This window comes from Trichechus manatus, unplaced genomic scaffold, assembly GCF_000243295.1.
Source record: "Trichechus manatus latirostris isolate Lorelei unplaced genomic scaffold, TriManLat1.0 scaffold00400, whole genome shotgun sequence".
NCBI classification, from domain to species: domain Eukaryota; kingdom Metazoa; phylum Chordata; class Mammalia; order Sirenia; family Trichechidae; genus Trichechus; species Trichechus manatus.
In genome coordinates this window covers 278522-297484 of record NW_004444336.1, presented here as the reverse complement: position 1 = coordinate 297484, position 18963 = coordinate 278522, and the positions used below count along the sequence as shown (strand labels likewise).

General features: G+C 44.1%; 1 non-coding gene across 1 annotated transcript; it reads right to left on the bottom strand.

Annotated features, from left to right (window-relative positions):
* Positions 1–7264: 7264 nt before the first annotated feature.
* On the bottom strand, positions 7265–7336 carry TRNAH-GUG (transfer RNA histidin (anticodon GUG)). The gene has a single exon. It is a non-coding gene; the product is annotated as a tRNA-His (tRNA).
* Between the last annotated feature and the right edge of the window lie 11627 nt (positions 7337–18963).

The following is an 18963-nucleotide window of genomic DNA, read 5'->3' as shown; positions in this document are numbered from 1 at the left end:
GGTATATACCTAGGAGTGGAATTGCTGAGTCATATGGTAGGTCTGTGTTTAACTTTTTGAGGAATCAACGTCTGAAAGGTACGAACATACTCCACTTTCTTCTACCCAAATGGGTCTACTGATTCCAGCAGGTTCCAAAGACTCAAAACTGTTAGAGAAAAAAAAAAAATAATTCCTGAAAACTTTTCTAAAAAATATAGTAGGGAAAAAATGTAGTATGACACATTTTTTTTCTTTTAGGAGGCATTGGTTAGTATTCTTGGAACCACTGGAAAATCATAAAGATAGGGTATGGGTGTACATGAGCTTCTCTAATAGGATCTCCTTTTGATATCTACTCAGAGTTTTGGGTGTAACTTTGTGTGTATGTTCTGTAATTTGATATACAGTAATACTTTCCACAGAACAGTAAATGAATCACTCACATTCACACACACACACAAAATGGTTTCCTGTGAAGAAGGCATAACTCACCACTACACAATGGAAACCATTTCTATTATCTGCTGAGAAAACGAAGTAGAGGTAATTATACAGTAATCGTTATAAGAAAATACCCTGAAACATACAGACTTACAGTCCCTTATTGAAAAGCTCATTGAAGTGCCCAGCCCAAGAAGGAAAATTGAAGGACAGTATTCTGGAATGTCAGAACACCAGGAATGAAGTAAAGACCTTAAGATCTTCTAGGGAAAAAAAAGACTCCATACAAAAATCGGGTGTCAGAATGTCCTTAAAGTTTTTAATAACATTATTAACACTACAAAAAAATCAAGGCAAACTACTTTTATGCTAGACTTTTATTTCCAGCCGAACTGTCAAACAAATGTGTAGGTGTATTAGAGACATCTGCTTTTAATAAAATGAGAGTGAAAAGCAAGAAAGAGGAAGACATGGAATCTAAGAAACAAGAGATCCAACACCACAGAGGAGGAAAGGGAAGCCCCAGGACGACAGGCCCAAAGCTGGTCTAGACAGCAATCAGAGGAGATATGTGCAGAAGGGTGGAGATACCTTGTGGGAAGTGTCTGGGATATTTATGTGATATTTATTCCAGTCTGGGAAATTCCAATAATTCAGGATGTTGAACTGGTCTGGGATACTGATTGGCTCTCTAAAAAATCAGTCCTGGAGGAATTATAGGATCAAGAGGGAAACATGACTTCCAGGAATTATGAAGAATTGTAAGGCTTTAGAGAGACTGCAAAAGACCCTGGTGGTGGAACAGTTAAGTACTCAGCAGTTCCAACCTATCCAGCAGCACCACAGAAGAAAGATCTGGCGATCTGCTCCCTTAAAGTTTAAAGAAAAACTAAACCTGTTGCCAACAACGTCCTCCTGACTCACAGATCCTTTATAGGACAGGGCAGAACTGCCCAATAGGGTTTCCAAGGCCACATCTTCCTTCCACGGAGCAGCTGGAGGGTTCCAACTGCCGACCTTTTGATTAGCAGCCAAGCACTTAGCCACTGCGCCACCAGAGCTCTTTCCAAAAAGATTACAACCTAGGAATCCTTATGGGCAGTTCTACTCTGTCACATGGGGTTGCCATGAGTCGAAATCGACTCCACGGCACCCAATAACAACAACAACAGAGAGACTGTGAATCGATGTGTGGAAGGTCATGTGCAGAGGTAGCAGATAGAGGACAAGATGGAGAAAAGTCTTTCAAGTGCTGTGCTTGCATCTCACTCCAGTGGCCAAGGTCAATCATTTCTTGCCCCTTCAAGAAAGAATCAGGTGCACTGAAACCACCAATGTGGTAGCTGTAATATGGTATCTGGGAACCACACAAGCTTTGCTGAAGAGAAGAGTTGATGAAAACTGTGTGGACAACCCACATGGCCCCACATATTCCTCTTCCAGAGTCTGTTCCTCTAAACCTCCAGAGCCAAGGATTGCCAAGACCTCCTCCCAATGCTGCTTAACCATCAGCATTAAAAATGATCCCCTGACCTGAAATTTACCTGGTGGAATGTAAAACAAACAAGAGTGAGAAAAGTGATTTGCTTGTACATCTTGCTCTCCACTTATGGCTCATTTTTGTCCTTAATTTTACCAAGACCAGCACAGCACGGGGAGGAAGGAAAGTCTAAGGCACCTCTGCTCAGCTCACCTCATCTTGAGAATTTCTCCCCACCAGCCTCCCTCTTTTTTGGGCACCAAATGCCTCCCCCACTGGGATATCTGCCCATCCCACAGCTTCTCTCCTTTCAGAAATTTCATTTCTTGTTCTCCACTCCATAGAAAGACGTGGCCAAGTGGTCAGTTCAAGTTCCAGGACTTGAATGAATGACCAGATGACACTTTAGATTCCAGGGATGTCCGAGGAGAAAAGATAAAAGTAACAATGGTTTGGATTTTAAGTATACAAAATGGCAGAGACCCATCCACCTCACTTTGTCATTTCAAAGACCAGGTCTCGCCCTGCGGTTGCTGCTCTGCATGCTGAGTACTAACCCCTAGAAGATCACCGCAGGACCCAGCTCAGATTGACTCCTTAATGTCTTCTGCTCCAGAAATAACTCCAGGTGTATAGTTCTCATTTTCTTTCCTTTCCTGCTTCTGCAGCCGGAGGGCAAAATGATCTGTGTGGCTTGTGCAATGGATAATCCAGCAGAGCAGGAAATGTAACAGTTTTTGGCACATGAGGGAGGGAGAGGGGAAAAAAGGCTTTGCGTTGGCAGGGAATCAAACCCGGGTTTCCCAAGTGGGAGGCGAGAATTCTATCACTGAACCACCAATGCTTGCCTGGTGACCACTTCCCTATGTATGTTGCTATGGCTATTAAGAAAATGACTCTAGCTGGATTGGAAAAAGCTGCTCTAAAATGTGTTTAAACAGTGTTCTCTTTGGAACAAACAGCTAGCACACAGAAAAGATGCCCAAAACAAAAGACATCAGGCAACACTATCAAGTTATTGCATTCAAATAAAATTATCTGCCTTGAAAGAAACTAATTCTGAAATTGGCTCTTTCCAACTGGGTAGTATCTGTTGCCGTGGAATAGATTCTGACTCACAGCAACCCTTTAGAACAGAGTAGAGCCGCCCCGCAGGGTTTCCAAGTAGCTGCTAGTGGACTCCCACTGCCGATATTTTGGTTAGCACGTGTCTTAGTCGTCTAGTGCTGCTATAAGAGAAACACCAAAAGTGGATAGCTTCAACAGAGAGAAATTTATTCTCTCACAGTGTAGTAGGTTACAAGTCCAAATTCAGAGCATCAGCTCCAGCGGAAGGCTTTCTCTGTCAGCTGTGGAGGAAGGTCCTTGTCATCAGTCTTCCCTTGGTCTGGGAGCATCTCAGTGCAGGAACCTCAGGTCCAAAGACCTGCTCTGCTCCTGGCACTGCTTTCTTGGCGGTATGAGGTCCCCAGTTGTCTGCTTGCTTCCCTTTCCTTTTACCTCCTGAGAGATAAAATGTGGTGCAGGCCACACCCCAGGGAAACTCCCTGTATTATTGGATCAGGAATGTGACCTGGGTAAGGATAGTGTTATAATCCCACCCTAATCTTCTCTAATGTAGAATTACAATCACAAAATGGGGGACAACCGCACAATACTGGGAATCATGGTCTAGACAAATTGATACACATATTTTTTGGGGGACATAATTCAATCCATAACAGCACCCAAGCTCTTAACTACCGCACCACCAGGGCTCCAGCTGGATAATATGCCTTGTCGTAGTTTCTTAGTGCTCCTATATCACAACTACCACAAGGGGAAGGCTTTCATGAACAGGAGTTTATCGTCTCACTGTTTCAGAGGTTAGAAGTCCGAATTTAGGGCCCCTTCTCTGGGAGAAGCCTCTCTCTGTCTGCTCTGGGGGTAGATCTTAGTCTCTTTCAACTCCTCTTCCTTGGTTTCTTAGTAATCTCCATGTGGCATCAATCTTTCTCCATTTGTACTTCCTTGCTTCTATGCCTGATCTGCTCTTTTTATATCTCAAAATTGATTGGTCTAAGACACATTCCATATCGATTCCGCCTCGTTAGCCTACCAAAGAAAACTCTATTCCCAATTGGGATTACAAACACAAGTATAGGGGTATAGGGCTTTACAACACATATTTTGGGGACACAAAATTGAATCCATAAAAAAACCTCAATACAAAAACATCAGATCCATTGAGTCTCTTGTTTCTGGTCCCAAATCTGCATGAACCTAAGGAAATGTCATTTATTCACCGGTTGATGTCATCTCTTTGCCCTACGGTTGCTTGGTGCCTCCCATCCTTTTCCCTCCAACCTTGAGATGGGCTCCAGTTCTTTCCCAGACAGGTATTCAGTACTCAGTGATGGTTCAGAAGGCTAGATGTTTGCAGATGTGTCTGAGGTACTCCAGGAGGTCTCGGTGCTGCTTGAGCTTCTCTTCTCTGATGCCTCTTTTGAGTCCCTGGAAAAGGCCAAAGATTGAAAGGTCCTGTTTTAAAACTGCTATGCGTTACAGAGAGCTACAAACCAGCAAGTAAGCGAAAATTCACTCCAAGATTTCTTCCTTTAACCACCCCTCTTTAGTCACTCGAGGATGTCAGTTCAGGGAAAAACAATGCTCTTGGGAGTGTTATGAGCTATGCAGACAATGTTGAATTTGGAACACTCGTGCTTCAGTGGTTGTACAGGTGCTTTCAGCAGGGTCACCCAGTGTTGATTCCTGGCCAATGTGTGTGGTTCCTGTTCTGTCCACCACAGTTCATTTACTGCATCTGGGTGCACCTGCACAAGTTTTTATTGTGCATGCAAGACCAGAATGGTAAACCATTTCCTACTTCTCCTGAACTCTGTTCTGTAGGTAAGCCTGGTCCATGCCAAGTTTCAGCAGCCAGGAGCAATCCTGCTATCAGTGAGGGAGTTGTGGAGAACCAGACAGTGACACTGGAATAAACGATATTCAAGAGTCTGCCTACACAGTACTTTGGCAGCTCTGGGGACCAGGGTGTGATCCTGAAGGAATTAGAGCTTGGCCTTAAGTGCAACAACCACCCCTGCAGATTACGACTCACAGAGACCTCACGTGTGTAGAGTCAAACTGCTCCATAGGGTGTTCCAGGCTGTGACCTTCGGGAAGCAGATCGTCTGTCTTCTGAGGTGCCTCTGGCTGGGTTCAAACTGCCTAGTTGAATGCTTAACTCTTTGTGCCAACCAGGGACTCCTTAACAAAAACCAAGATGATAGGGGTATGTCAAAGGGACACAGGAGCCAATTGAAAGAGATCCCTGTGACCAAACAAAAATAATTTTAGCAACAATATAAACACAGTAGTGTTAGATTATAACCCAAAGTTTAAAATACATATCCATGAGCTCATATTAATATAAACAAATGATTGAATAAGTAAATAAATGCCCTCCATAAGAAGAGACAAATGTCCCTTGCAGAAGAATCCCAAATCATTTATGTACTCTGCCCTCAAAGAGGTGTGGCATAAAACCCACTACTTAAATGTGGCTACTCATAGTGACTTCCTTCCAAAGGAACAGTAGGAAAGGGCAGAGGAGAAGAGTAACTTTACATCGAAGAAACCTTAGGAACACTCCCTCAGGCAGATGATCAAGATTAACATCAGCAGTGATAAGTCATGTTGATATGATGTGATGGAATAGCATTTTACCTCCCCAAACCCATACCCCCAGTCTAATCATGAGAAAAACATCAGCCTAATCCCAATTGAGGGACATTCTTCAAAATACCTGACCAGTACTCCTCAGAGTTGTCAGGCCATCAGACATAAGGAAAGTTTGAGGAATTGTCACAGTTAAGAGGAGCTTAAGGAGACACGACAACTAAATGTAATGATGTATCCTGGAACAGAAAAAGGATTTAAGGTAAAAGCTAAGGATTCCTGAATAAAATATATAGTTTAGTTAATAATAATGTACCAATATTGGTTCATTAACTGTGTCAAAAGTACCATTCTAAGATATTAGCAATAGGGGAAACTGGTTGTGAAACATATGTGAATTCTCGGTGCTATTGTCTCAAATTTTCTGTAAATATAAATCTATTCTGAGATAAAATATTTATTTAAAAAGGAAAAAAAAGTGAAGCCAATTAAAATTGTTGAGGCTGTCTTCAAAAAAGAGAATTTTTTAATAGCCAAAAGGCATAAGAAAAGACCTTCAACATCATTACTCGTTAAGGAAACACAAATTTAAGTCACCATGGTCTACCGTAATACACCCATCAGAGTGGGTAAAATGCAAAAAACAGAGAACACCAAGTACTGACAAGAATGTGGATCAACTGTATCTCTGGTTGCTGCTGGGCCAGTAAAATGGCACAACCATTCTGGAAAATCCCACAACTCAGCAATTCCACTAATAGGTACATACTCAAAAGAAATTAATGCACGTATCCACAAAAAGCCTTGTACAAGAATTTTCATAGCAACCTTATTTACAATAGCCAAAGCTGGTAATGACTCAATTATTCATCAACTGTCTTGTATTCACACACTGAAATTACACTCATCAAAAACACCAAAATAATACACACACATGCATGCAGCAACATAGATATATCTCAAAAACATTAGATTCTATTTTTAAAAAAAGACAGATACAAAAAAGTATGGTCGTTTATGTAATTTTGAAGAATAGTCAAAACTAATCTAAGGAGATAGAAATCAGGATGGTGATTGCCTAAGTGGGGGTGAGGTAGAGATTGACTGGAAAAGTGTTCAAAGGATCTTTGTGGGTTGAAGGAAACTTTCTGTAACTTGATCTAGGTGATGGTTACAGGTGTCAATATGTATCGGACTGTGTACATAAGATCCTTGCGTTTTATTTTATGTGAATTATACTTCAATAATTTACTATTAGCATAAAAATTGGGGTCGAGGGAAGGTATCAGGTTTAGATTTTCTTATGTTTATTACATTGTATTGTAAAATTTCCTGTTGGAGTGGGAAGTCTTATTTCATCTCATTTCTCCTTTCGTCTATAAGGTCCCCACTGATATTTGAAATAACTGGACCAAAAAGAAAAAGGTTACGACTACACATTTCATCAGAGACAGCTATGGACAGCCCCTTTGGGGACAGCTTGGGCGCATGCTCAGACATCGGGCGCGTCCAGGGTTTCCAGCCGACCGCCCGCAGGTGTGTGCACTGCAGGGTTTCCTTCCGTTCTCCTGACAGCGGCGTGCTCGGGAGCCGCCAGTGCGCGCGAAACTGTCTGGCCTCAGGTAAAGGGCGCAGCCAGTACAGAGATGAGAAGCTAAACGAAAAGATACACCGGGTTCAGCCATGGTGGACACGAGACAGTGCCGTGACTCGGATTCGAACCGAGGTTGCTGCGGCCACAACGCAGAGTACTAACCACTATACGATCACGGCGCGCCACCAGCTCCTAACAACCACTGTTCTTCCTTTAATATTTTTGACGTAAAAACATTCAGTATTAGGTTGCTGATTTGTTCTCGGGCAGGTGCGGGTCCTCGAGCTTTTTCTCTTTCGTGTCTTCTCTCCGTTTCTCTCCCCCCATAATGCTACATGATGAAAACAATTTTCTCCGTGGTGTTTGCTGGAGGAGAGTGGTTATTGTCTACAAGTTTTCTGTCTTGCGAAGCTGCCCTTTTCCTACTCTTAGATAGAGCAGGATTTTGTTGGAACTTTTTTCGTCTTCACCTCTTTGCATTTCCAGTTTGCCGGCTTCATCAGCTCCAGGTCTGGGATATGCGATATCCCATTTCATTCCTGATACTAGTGGTTTGTATCTTCTCTCTTTTCTTAGTCAAGTTTATTGATCTTTTTAGAAAACCAGCGTTTGTTCCATTAGTTTTCTCTGTTGTTTTTCAGTTTTTAACGTCATTGGTTTCTGCTCTTATCTTTCTTATTTCCTGTTGTGTTTGCATTGGGTTTATTTTACTCTTCTGGTTTCTTGAGGTGATAGCTTAAGGTTATTGATTTGAGACTCTTTTCTAATATAAGCAATTAGTGCCTAACTTTCCCTCTCAGCACTGCTTTAGCTGCTCCCCACAAATTTTGATTTATTGCATTTTTATTCAACATACATATGCCAAGTACTGGAATTCCTGGGTCATGGGATAGATGCAAGTTTCACTTCATCAGAAGCTGCCAGTTTTCTAAAATGGAATTCTAACCAGCAATAACTTACTCTGTATCTTGCCAGAGCTTTGTATTCTCTGTCTTTTAAATGTTGCCTCTTCAGGTGGGTGTGTAATTACAGCTCACTGAGATTTTTGTTTATTTGTTTGCATCATTCTAGGTGATTTTTTAAAAATTTGATTTATTTTCTTGTTGTTCTTGAGAGTATACACAACAAAACAGGAGTAGGAACCCTGGTGGTGCAGTGGTTAAGCATTTGGCCGCTACCCAAAAAGTCAGCAGTTGGAATCCACCAGCCACTCGTTGGAAACCCTATGGGGCGGTTCTACTCTGTCCTATAGAGTCGCTATGGGTCGGAATTGACTCGATGGCAATAGGTTTTTTGTTTTTGATATATGCTAGTGTATATATATGTACGTGTATGTATCCATATAGATTCATATATACAATAAAGCACATAGGTGGCACAAACATGGATACTTATTAAACACCTTGTGGGGTTGGTTTATGGGATCTAAAGGCTTAGGACCATAGTCTCTTGGGACAACTCGGTCAATTGGGATAATATAGTACGTTAAGTTTATGTTCTACATCCTAGTTTGGTAAGTAGTGTCTGGGGTGTTAAAAACTAGCGAGTGGCAATCTAAGACACAACTATTGGTCTCTATGCATCCGGAGCAAAAGAGAATGAAAGAAACCAAAACTCAGGGAAGAAACTAGTCTACAGGACTAATAGTCCACATGGACTATGACCTCAACTACCCTGAGAATGGAAGAACTAGATGGTACCTGGCTACCACTACCAACCATTCTGATCAGGAACACAATAGATGGATTCTAATAGAATGGGAGCAAAATGCAGAACAGAACTCAAATTTTTAAAAAGTCCACATATACTGGACCAGTAGAGACTGGAGGACTCCTCATGATTATTGCCCTGAGATGCTCTTAAACCCTGAACCAAAAGTATTCCATGAAGTCATCATCTAGCTAAATAATACATTGGCTCATAAAATAAACAATATCAACCATGAGTACTGTACTCCTTAAAAAAATCATCTATATGAGACCAAAAGGTCAACACTTACTCTAAAGTAAAGGCAAGGGGACAGGGAAACTAGATTATGGGAAAAGGAACAACCAGATGGAAATAATGAGAAAGTTGACAGACTGTGAAAAATGTAACCATTGTTACTGAACAAATTGTGTAGAAATTGTTAAATGGGAACCTAATTTACTGTATAAACTTTCACTGAAAACACAAAGTTATTTTTTAAAAAAGAACATACTGCTGAAGATACATTTTTTACTAGTTAAGCTAAAGTATTGTTTGGTTCTAAGAGGACTTGAGGGGATATTTTTGGTTTAAGGTTTAAAGATTATCTTAGGGCAGTAGTTTCAGGGCTTCATGCACCCTCCAAGGCTCTAGAAAATCTGGAGTCCTTGAAAATTTGAAATTCTGTTCTGCACTTCCCCCCTTTTGATCAGGATTCCTCTCTAGAATCCAGGATCAAAATGTTCAGTAATGGTAGCCTGGCTCCATCCAGTTCATTGAGTCTCAAGGCGAAGGTAGCAGTTGCTCATCACTGAGCTTTTAACTTGGTTTCCTAACGAGTTATGATGTTGAACATACTTTCTTGTGTCTTTTGGCCATTAAGAAATCCTCTTTAGTGAAGAAAGCCTACACAAGTATTTTACCCACTTTCAGTTGGCTTGGCTTTGTATTATTGATTTCTAAAAATTCTCTATATATTCAAGATTGGAGTCATTTTTCATATAAGACGTTTTCCTTACTTATTTCTAACCACAAAATCTGCAAACCCTTATGCTGTTTATAATTTTCTCCTTTTTTTCGAGGAAGAAAGAGTCTTATGACAGTCCCTAATTTGCTACACTGTTGTGTGCGATGTTGGAAATTAAAAGTTGAGCAAGAAGATACGGGAAGAGGCTGAGATACAGAACGGGAAAAAAAAAGGCTAGAACAAGAAAATTGAGTTTAGGGTTTGGTAGTGAATTTCAGATTTTGTTCGCTTGTCATTTGTTTATACCTAATTTTTCCTTGCCATGTTTGTAATATGATGTGAGTGTGCTTGAGTTACTTGTTCCATATTTTTTAAATGAAATGCATATTCACGTCTAAATAAAATGACTATTATTCTTCTAATATTCATTAGTGAACCTCCTAGACTCATCTGACCTAGACTCACCTAAGGTTCCACAGACTGTGCTTGGGGCCCCACCCATGTAGGAGGTGGTGGAGAAGTGGGAATAAATTAAAGGGACGGGAGGAATGTGACAGTCTCAACAGTAGTTGCTTTCCCCACTGTGATGGTTTTCATATTTCCTTCACACCTAATTTTTTCTTCAAACAAGGGTAATTGAAAACAAAATTCAGTTTCATCCTTGGAATCCACAGAAATTTGGGGTAGGGAACTTCAAGTGATACTCAACTTGGACAACTGGGGATTGCTTACTCAGTGACAGTGGGCCAAGGGTGTGTCTTTTTGCTTTGGCAACTGCAGATGGGACTCAACTCATCTTCACCAGTCACTAGAGAACTTGATTCCAGGAAGCTGAGTCTTGGTAACTCCCAAAATGGAAATTTCATAGGATTTCTTCTCTTTCCTTTGTTCTATTTCACACCTCCCCCTCTCCCAAGAGGAGAGTATTCACCACCTTGCTTTCGCTGCAGAACCCTTTTGGAAATCCTGGTGGTGTAGTGGTTAAGTGCTGTGGCTGCTAACCAAAAGGTCGACAATTTGAATCCACCAAGCGCTGCTTTGAAACTCTGTGGGGCAGTTCTACTCTGTCCCTGTAGGGTTGCTATTCGTTGGAATCTACTCCACAGCAATGGATTTGTTACATGGTTTCGTGGATTGGGGTTGGCTGCTTTCTCCTAAGTGTCCTCCCTCCCCTGCATCTCCAGAGCTCTAGATGAAGGCTGATGAAGGTCCTAATTCCAGGACGGCAGGGAATGCCAGGATGACTGCGTTCTAAGCATGCTGGTCCGCGTGCACCAACGCACTTGCTCCTCGGGGTTCCTGGGAAAGAAGAATGTGGCTTCTGAAGTCTTTTTTTTTTTTTCAGGCTGAACCAAAGAAGTGTGAGGTTCCGAAAGATAAGAACCTTGCTGAGTGGACCCAGACCCCTGCCTGGAACTCGGAGACAAGCGCAAAAGAGGCTGATTTCAAAGACCAAATAAATTAACGAACCCTTTGTCGTTGATTCCATTCCGACTCGTAGCCACTCTATAGGACTAAGTAGAACCGCGCCACTGGGTTTCCATGGAGCGGCTGGTGGATTCTAATTGCCCAGCTTTTGGTTAGCAGCCCAGCTCTTAAACACTGTGCCACAAGGGTTCCAATCCTAAAGAGAGAGCCCAGAAAAGGGTACAATGGTGTTGGCAACCCCAGGATACCACGGTCTGAAATCCCGACCTCTCTGATTGAGCCGAGGCCACGAATTCAATCGATCCCGCGCCTTCATCAACAGAATCCTTAGTCCAAGCTCCGAGACCAAGAACAAGAGGGATTGTGCACATCAATAGTTCTATTTATAACAAGAGGGCGATTTTGTCCCCTGTCCTACCCGCTGGAACATTTCACAATGTCTGTAGATATTTTTGATCCTCATGACTTGGGGGTGTGTGGATTCTACTGGCGTCTAGTGGGCAAAAGCCAGGGATGTTGCTACACGTCCTACATTGCACGGGAGAGCCCTCCACAGTAAAGAATGATCTGCTCCAAAACATCAATAGTGCTGAAGATGAGAAAGCCTGGTGCAGATCAACGTCCACACTTGACCAACGAGACTTTACTAATTGCTGACTTATTTGATACGGAGTCTGATGAACATACAGGCCTGAGCATATGGAAGGATGGAGTTGCCATGAAATAAAATGGGAAAAGTACAGCTGCAGCAGGTTTTAGGGGCACATCCAGTTCAGTGGCCCTGCTTGGAAGAGTTTTCCATCCAGGCTGTCTCCGTTCCTGCATCCACCGGAGTCCTTAGTGATGTTGGAGACCCAGGGGTCTCTGTGCTGGGGCCCTTCTCACCCTGGATGTCCTCCCTTCCCACCTCCTTCTGGAACCTCGTCCACTGTTGTGCATCGGCGGAATCATCTCTTCCACGCTCTGTTGCCTCGCAAAGGAGTATCTCTAGGTCCGTTTGAGGCGAGGCCAGGACGAACCAACTCGCTTTGTGACGTGTGGACCTTGCGAGCTTGGCGACAGAGTGCTTGGTGCCTCGCGCGCGGGCTCCCTTTTTGGAGAAAGCAGAAGGAAAACAATCTGCGAGACAATACCTAGAGGAGCTTCGTGGACCTGGAAGGGCAGGCGAGCCCGGGCTTCCCAAAGCTCAGCACAGGGAGCGTTACTTACTCCCTGAGCATTCAAGAAAGGAAGGCAAGTGTAAGTTCCTGAAGAGCTACTGGTTGGGTTTTGGCGCTTTCACTGCCGCAGCCCGCGTTCGATTCCCGCACACGGAAATCTTTTGCAACGTCTGCTATTACCCAAAAGGGCCCTGCTGACGCAGTGGTAAGCGCTTGGCAGTTAACCGAAAGGAACCAGACGTTCGGTGAGAGAAAAGACCTAGTGATCTGCTCCCTTAAAGATTACAGCCTAGGAAACCGTATGGGGCAGTTTTATTCTGTCATAAAGTGTAGCCAACAGTCGGCATCCATTCAAGATCACACAGCTGTCACTCAGAGGAATCTTCCTCTTTCTTTTTGGAGTTGTCGTGCGAAGCAAGGGTCAGATGCAGAAGAGCCCTCGCACAGAATCTCAAAACTCCGTCAAATGAGAGGACAAAGAAGAAGATGAGTACCTGTCAACATTTCTAGAAACTGCTCAGCTAAGCGTGTGCGTTATCCCACTTGTGGATCTCTTCCCGGAGAGGAGGGAATGGATCCTTCTCCAGCACCAGACGGGAGCATGCAGACCATCTCCCTAAGTTGGCTGCTGAGTGAGACCCGCTGACGATGGAGGGCTGACACCCACTGAGGAAGCTGACCATGCATGTTCTGTCTCTTCCCTATGTGACTGAAGGGTGTGGTTCCATCGCTTTTCTGGACATGAGGAAAGCCTGTGTGCATCGTGTTTATATTGGGACGCCTGCAAGCCAGGGAGTGGGCAGACATCCTAGGGCTGTTGCTCCTGGTAACAGTCATTGTTATATTCTGTTATTCTCTATTAACACCTGAATTTATACCTTTATTTCCAGGTAAGATTTACTATCTTTTAATTTATTCCGTTACCTTCTCCTTTACAATCTGGAGCATAGTTAGAATATAGCTTACAATTTCTTGCTTCCTACTTCCAACATTTAGCTGGTCTCATGGTCAGTCTGCCATGATTGTCTTATCTTGACCATGCACCACTTTTCCTCTTTCTCTTATGTAATAATTTGATAGAATAATTTGTGTAATTTTGGATTGTATTGTAGATATTACGAATGGTAAAGGTAGAGGCAATAGGTTGTTAGGTATTATAAAGAGTACATTTTTTTTTTAAGGCTGTTACTTTGGTTTATATCAGACTGCAAACTCTGTCTTGCCGACAGTGGACAGCAGGCCAAATCTCAGTTCAGTCCTTTAGCCACAGCTGGACTGCTTAGAGGCAGCCTGCCCATCCAAGCATTATTCAGGGGTCAGTCATAAATTTGGGCACAGTTTTTACACACAACTTGGCACTTCCCTTCCATGAGTTTTTCCTTTCTGGGTGTAAAAACGGCATTGGGGTGATGTCTGACCTCCTCTAACCTCACAAGGGGAAAGAAGAATCAAGAACAGTGCAAGGCTGACTCCCATGAGGTCAAGGCCAGACAAACCTCCTCTCTCCACCATCTTTACCAATTCTGACACCAGTCATCCTTCCCACAGCACTCTCTACTACGTTTGATAGTTCATTGATGGCCACACAGAACTCAAAGACCGTATTCACAATTATGGGGCTTATTAAAGGGGAAGTAACAGTTATAATTCAGGCTCAGGAAAACTCAGGATATAGTTCTCTCATCAGGATAGTCTCTCCCCAGCTGTGCTCACAGGCAGGCCTCTCCCTGGTCCTCAGTCTCTACCCAAAGACACTCAGCTTTCTCTCTCCATGGGGTGGGAAGCCCACTGTGCTCTCTCCTGTTGCCAGGTCTCTCCTGCTGGTCTCTTCTTTCTTGGTGGTGGTGGGCTCCTCCTCACTGCTCTGGAATTGACTCTCTTTTAAGGCAAAACTGGCCAATCCCTCTACAGACCACAACTACTCTACCACACAGTCACCTGGGTGGAGTTACAAGCTCATGGCTAGAAAAGCCACACACAAAAGTAATCAATTGCACAACACTGGGATTTTCCAACTGCTCTGGTTGCCCAAACTTTGTCCTCTGATGCTTTAACTCAGCAAGACAGCTTGGTTTTGAAATTTTACTGACCCAAATAGAACAGACTAAACTTTACCCTCATACATAAAACTGAAAAATGAAAATTCATTCAGTGTAGTCCTTTCTTCCACGTGCCTGCCTGCTTTTTTTCAGTCTTCCAGAAACTTTAGGTAATTTAAAAATACATATATTGTGTCCACATTTTATACATGTTACCTAGTAGAGAGGCTCTGAAAAGACCAAAGTTATTGCCAGAAGCAGAATTCCTTCTCACAGTTATAGCAGCCTAGCACAGTGGGGAGAAGCCCTGGTGGCACAGTGGTTAAGTGCGTGCTGCTAACTGTAAAGATTACAGCCTTGGAAACACAATGGGGCAGTTCTACTTTGTTCTATAAGGTGGCTATGAGTCAGAATCCACTCCATGGCAACAGGACGGTTTGGTATTTTGAGAGCACACTGGGTGGGAGCCTCCTGCAGATTAAATTTCTTCATAGCTATATACCCTTGGGCAAGAAGCTTTGTGGCTCTCTAAAGCCTTCTCGCAACAACCCTGTGCCCTGAGGAAGAAAAGGGGAATACACCTAATAGGTTCTGCTGCTGGAAGCCTGAGGGGCGGGCTGTCCAGCCCTGGATTTGACAAGTGACCAACAGCCCGCTATTATGTCCCCTCCTTCACCAGAGTTTTGGGACTCTCTGTGTGGGGCTCTTGTACATCTGACCCTTGCAGCGCACCAGCACTGTGGGGATAAAGAGGAAAGTTCCTGTCAGAAGAGGGACGTTGCATAAGGATTTCCCTGACCAGGAGGGAATCAAATCCAGGCCACGTGAATGTGCCAAATCCTAACCAGTAAACCACGAGAGACCCTCAAGTTAAACTCTTTCTCTGGAATCGTCTGTCAGTAGCGCCCCTTACACTGAGCTCTGAGGAGCCCAGGTTCTCTCATCTTTCCAGGTACGGTCCTCCCCTTCAGGGATTGTCCCAGAAGGCCATTCCCTGTCTGCTTTCTCCAAAAGGCCCGCCAAGTCCACAAGTCGTGGAGGGAGTTGGCTCATCCCAGCTACGCCTTTGCGAGGCGGCAGTGTGTAGGGAGGTTATGGGGGTATCTAGGGCAGTGGGCAAGGTTGCGGGTCAGAATGAGGGGAAGGTGGGAGGAGAGGAGCCCAGGTTGAGAAGGGCCTAGAACGGGCTCTTCCTTTATCTCAGAAAAAAAAGGGGATGGTGGGAGTGGGAAGGGGTGGGAACAGGTATGTAGAAACTGAGATACCTGGGATGGAAATCTCTTTCAACCAAGGCCTCGGGGCCTGGAATGAACTGCAAATATCCCCTTAAAATCTTCTGCCAGCACAGTTTTTCCATGTTAGTTGATGGCAACTCCATCCTTCCAAAGCTCAGAGAACAAGCTTAAAAGAGTTCTTCTTGACACCGATCTCTTCCTCAGACTCCCCATATAGTTAGTCACAAAATCTGTTTTCTTGTCTGTAAAGTGTGGATGTTGGTCTACACAATCCTTGTCTTTCGTATTCCTGAATTGAGCAAACGACTCTCCTGATAAAGGGGAGATCAATTTAACTCCAGACCCTTGGCTGGCTTACACCTTAGGGTTGGAGTCCTTAACATTGGGATAGTGGGGTTGGCCTGCCGTTGCACCTGTTCTTTGTCTCTATCTGTCACTGAAAAGTAGCCTCTTCCTGGCCTGTCCTCGAGGCCCAGGGACAGATGTGAGAGCTCTCGGTGCGGCTCATCTTGCCGGTCTGGAACCCCACACCCTTCGGGTTCAACCTGCAGAGAAGCTTGAGACCCGGCTGTATTCGGTTTGTCCGAACCCTGCCAAGCACACGTGTGTGGTGCGCAAGGACGCCCTCGGTGAGTTGTGGTTCCCCTGGCGCCGGCTGCTCTTTCTGCTACCATAAGGGAAGGACAACTAGTCCCTTTCGCCTGTCCAGAAAGAACACCAAAGGGACACGACGAGAGAAGAGCGGCGAATCCTTTCCTCTGGGTGGGCGGGAGAGGTGGGAGAGAAATCAAGGATGAAAGGAGAGGGGAAAACCATGTTATGAAATTTCCTGATCTAAAGCTACTGTGAAGTCAGCCTCTTCTGGAACTGGGCCATCTGTCCCTGAGGCAGAGGAAGGGGCGATGTAGTCCAGTTGTATCCCGGTCTCCAGACTGAACCAAAGTTGAACAAGGCCAAGCGCCACGTCCTGGTTTCCAGGGAGCAGGCAGGTCCCCACCTTTCCCACGGTGGGAGCACTTGAAGTTTGGGTGTGAAGGCAACGTGGTAAGAACTGCCCTAAGTACAGAAACCGCGGAAGAAAACGGCACATTCTTCCCAGCGCGTGTTTTTGGGTTGTTTGTTTAAACTTAACTTCCAAAGCATGACAACGCTGAGGCACATAGAGTCTGAGACACCTGTGGAGGCCATGCGAGGGCTGCGTCAGCTTCCTAACCCAGGGTCTGCGTTCTTGAGCCCAGAATAGACGAGGTCTGTCTCGTTCTCCGTTTCAGTGTTTTCTGGGTTTCTCAGCTACAGAAAAGGAGATCAAGAGGATGTCAGAGACAGAGGAGGAACAAAGGGGAGATGGCCGGAAGCACGGCCCCTGTAGCTGTCAGAGAGCAGAGCAGGTAACTACTGTAAATGTTTCTGCAATATAGAGGCGATTTCTGTGAGGCCACAGAATTGGTAGTTGATAAGCAGACTGTGACCAGGAGCGGAATCTGAGATGTCAAACATTCAAAAATTAAAATAAAAATGGTAAAGTTCCTAGTAGAAAATTTACGCGAATACATTCACCATCCTGGGGTAAAAAGGTTTCTTAGAGAGCACAATAGGCCTTATATATTAAATTTTTTAAACGATACACTGGATTTCATTGAAATTAAAAGCTTCTGCTCATGAAAAACCACCTAAGAAAGTGAAAAGGCAAGCCATGGACTGGAAGGAAGTATTTAAAACACGATTATCTGCAAACTGACTCAAATCTTGTATACAGAACTTTTAGAGATCAGTAATAGAAAGCCAAGCCAATTAACAGTGTGCAAAATATTGAACAAACTTTCATCACAAAGGAGGATTTCTAAATGGCCAAAAGGCTTAAGAAACAAGCTCCACATCGTTACTCATTAGGGAAACACAAATTTAAACCATGAAAAGATATCATTACAAACCCACCAGAAGATACATTTAAAGACAGAGAACACCAAGTGCTGACAAGAAGGTGGAACAACTGCGACCGACTTTGCTGGTGAGAAACGTTCTAGAGGACTGTTGGACAGTTTCTAACAAAGCTAAACGTGCACCTGCCCCTTGACCCAGCAATTCCAGTACTTGGTGCACACTCAAGGGAAATGGATGCACATGTCCACACAAAGACTCAGACAAGCATACTCACAGCGGCCTTTTCACAACAGCCGAAACAGGGAATAACCCAAATGTCCCTAATCTGCGGTGTATTCACATATTGGAGTAACACTTATTCAACAATACCACCATGATGAAGTTATAAACGCAAAAACATAGACATATCTCGAAAACATAATGTTGTGTGAAAAAAAAAAGAGCCAGAGACAAAAAATATGTATTCATTCATGTGAATTTCAAGAATCAGCAAAACTAATCTCTGGTAAGACACCTCAGAATAGTGATTAATTAAACCGGGGAGGGGATGGGGGGTGAGGATTATCTGGAAAGGAGCTCCTTGGACCTTGCTGGGATGATGGAAACTTTCTATAACTTGATTCTATTTGTCAAAATTTCAGTAACTGTTCACTAAAGATTTGTGCATTATACTCAGTGTGAATTACACTTCAGTAATGTGCTGTTAGCACAAAATCTGAGGAATAATGGGTGAGGGACATGGCCCATACACGGACTATGGCAGGGAGTTTGGATTTTACTGTAAACGCATTAAAAGTTTACTCTGGTTTCGTGTAAAAGAACCCGGCTTATATTTGAAATACGTTTACCAGGAAAACGGTTATGACCATATCGTCTCAATAGTGAAAGGAAAGTATAAGGCTGAATGAGCGGCACTTCACCTTTTGCCCGGATGTCGGGCGCACGCAAGGTTTCGCTTGGACCAGGCTCCAGGTCCGCGCACTGTCAGAGTTCCTTCCCTTCTGACCCCCAGCTGTCAGGCCTGCTGCCCTCTGGCCGCACATGAGGAGGGATGCGGGTGCGAGAATGAAACGCAAAGCAAAAGAAGCGCGCGATAAAACCGACACCCGCCTCTACCATGACTCGGATTCGAGCCAAGGTTGCTGTAGACACAACGCACAGTACTAACCACCCTAGGATCACGGCGCGCCACAAGCCTTCCATGATTTACTTGCCTGCCTTTAACTTTATTGACGTAAAAAACCATTCACAATGTTCTGTGTTTTGTTCTCCGGCAGCAGCAGGTGCTCCCGTTTTTCTCCCTTTCGTGCCGTCTCTCAGCGCCCCCCTCCCCATTGTGCGACCTCACAGCAACCCTTCTCTCCGCCCCAGGACCCCGCCCGTCTCCGCACAGGGCCCGGGAGGTCTCGT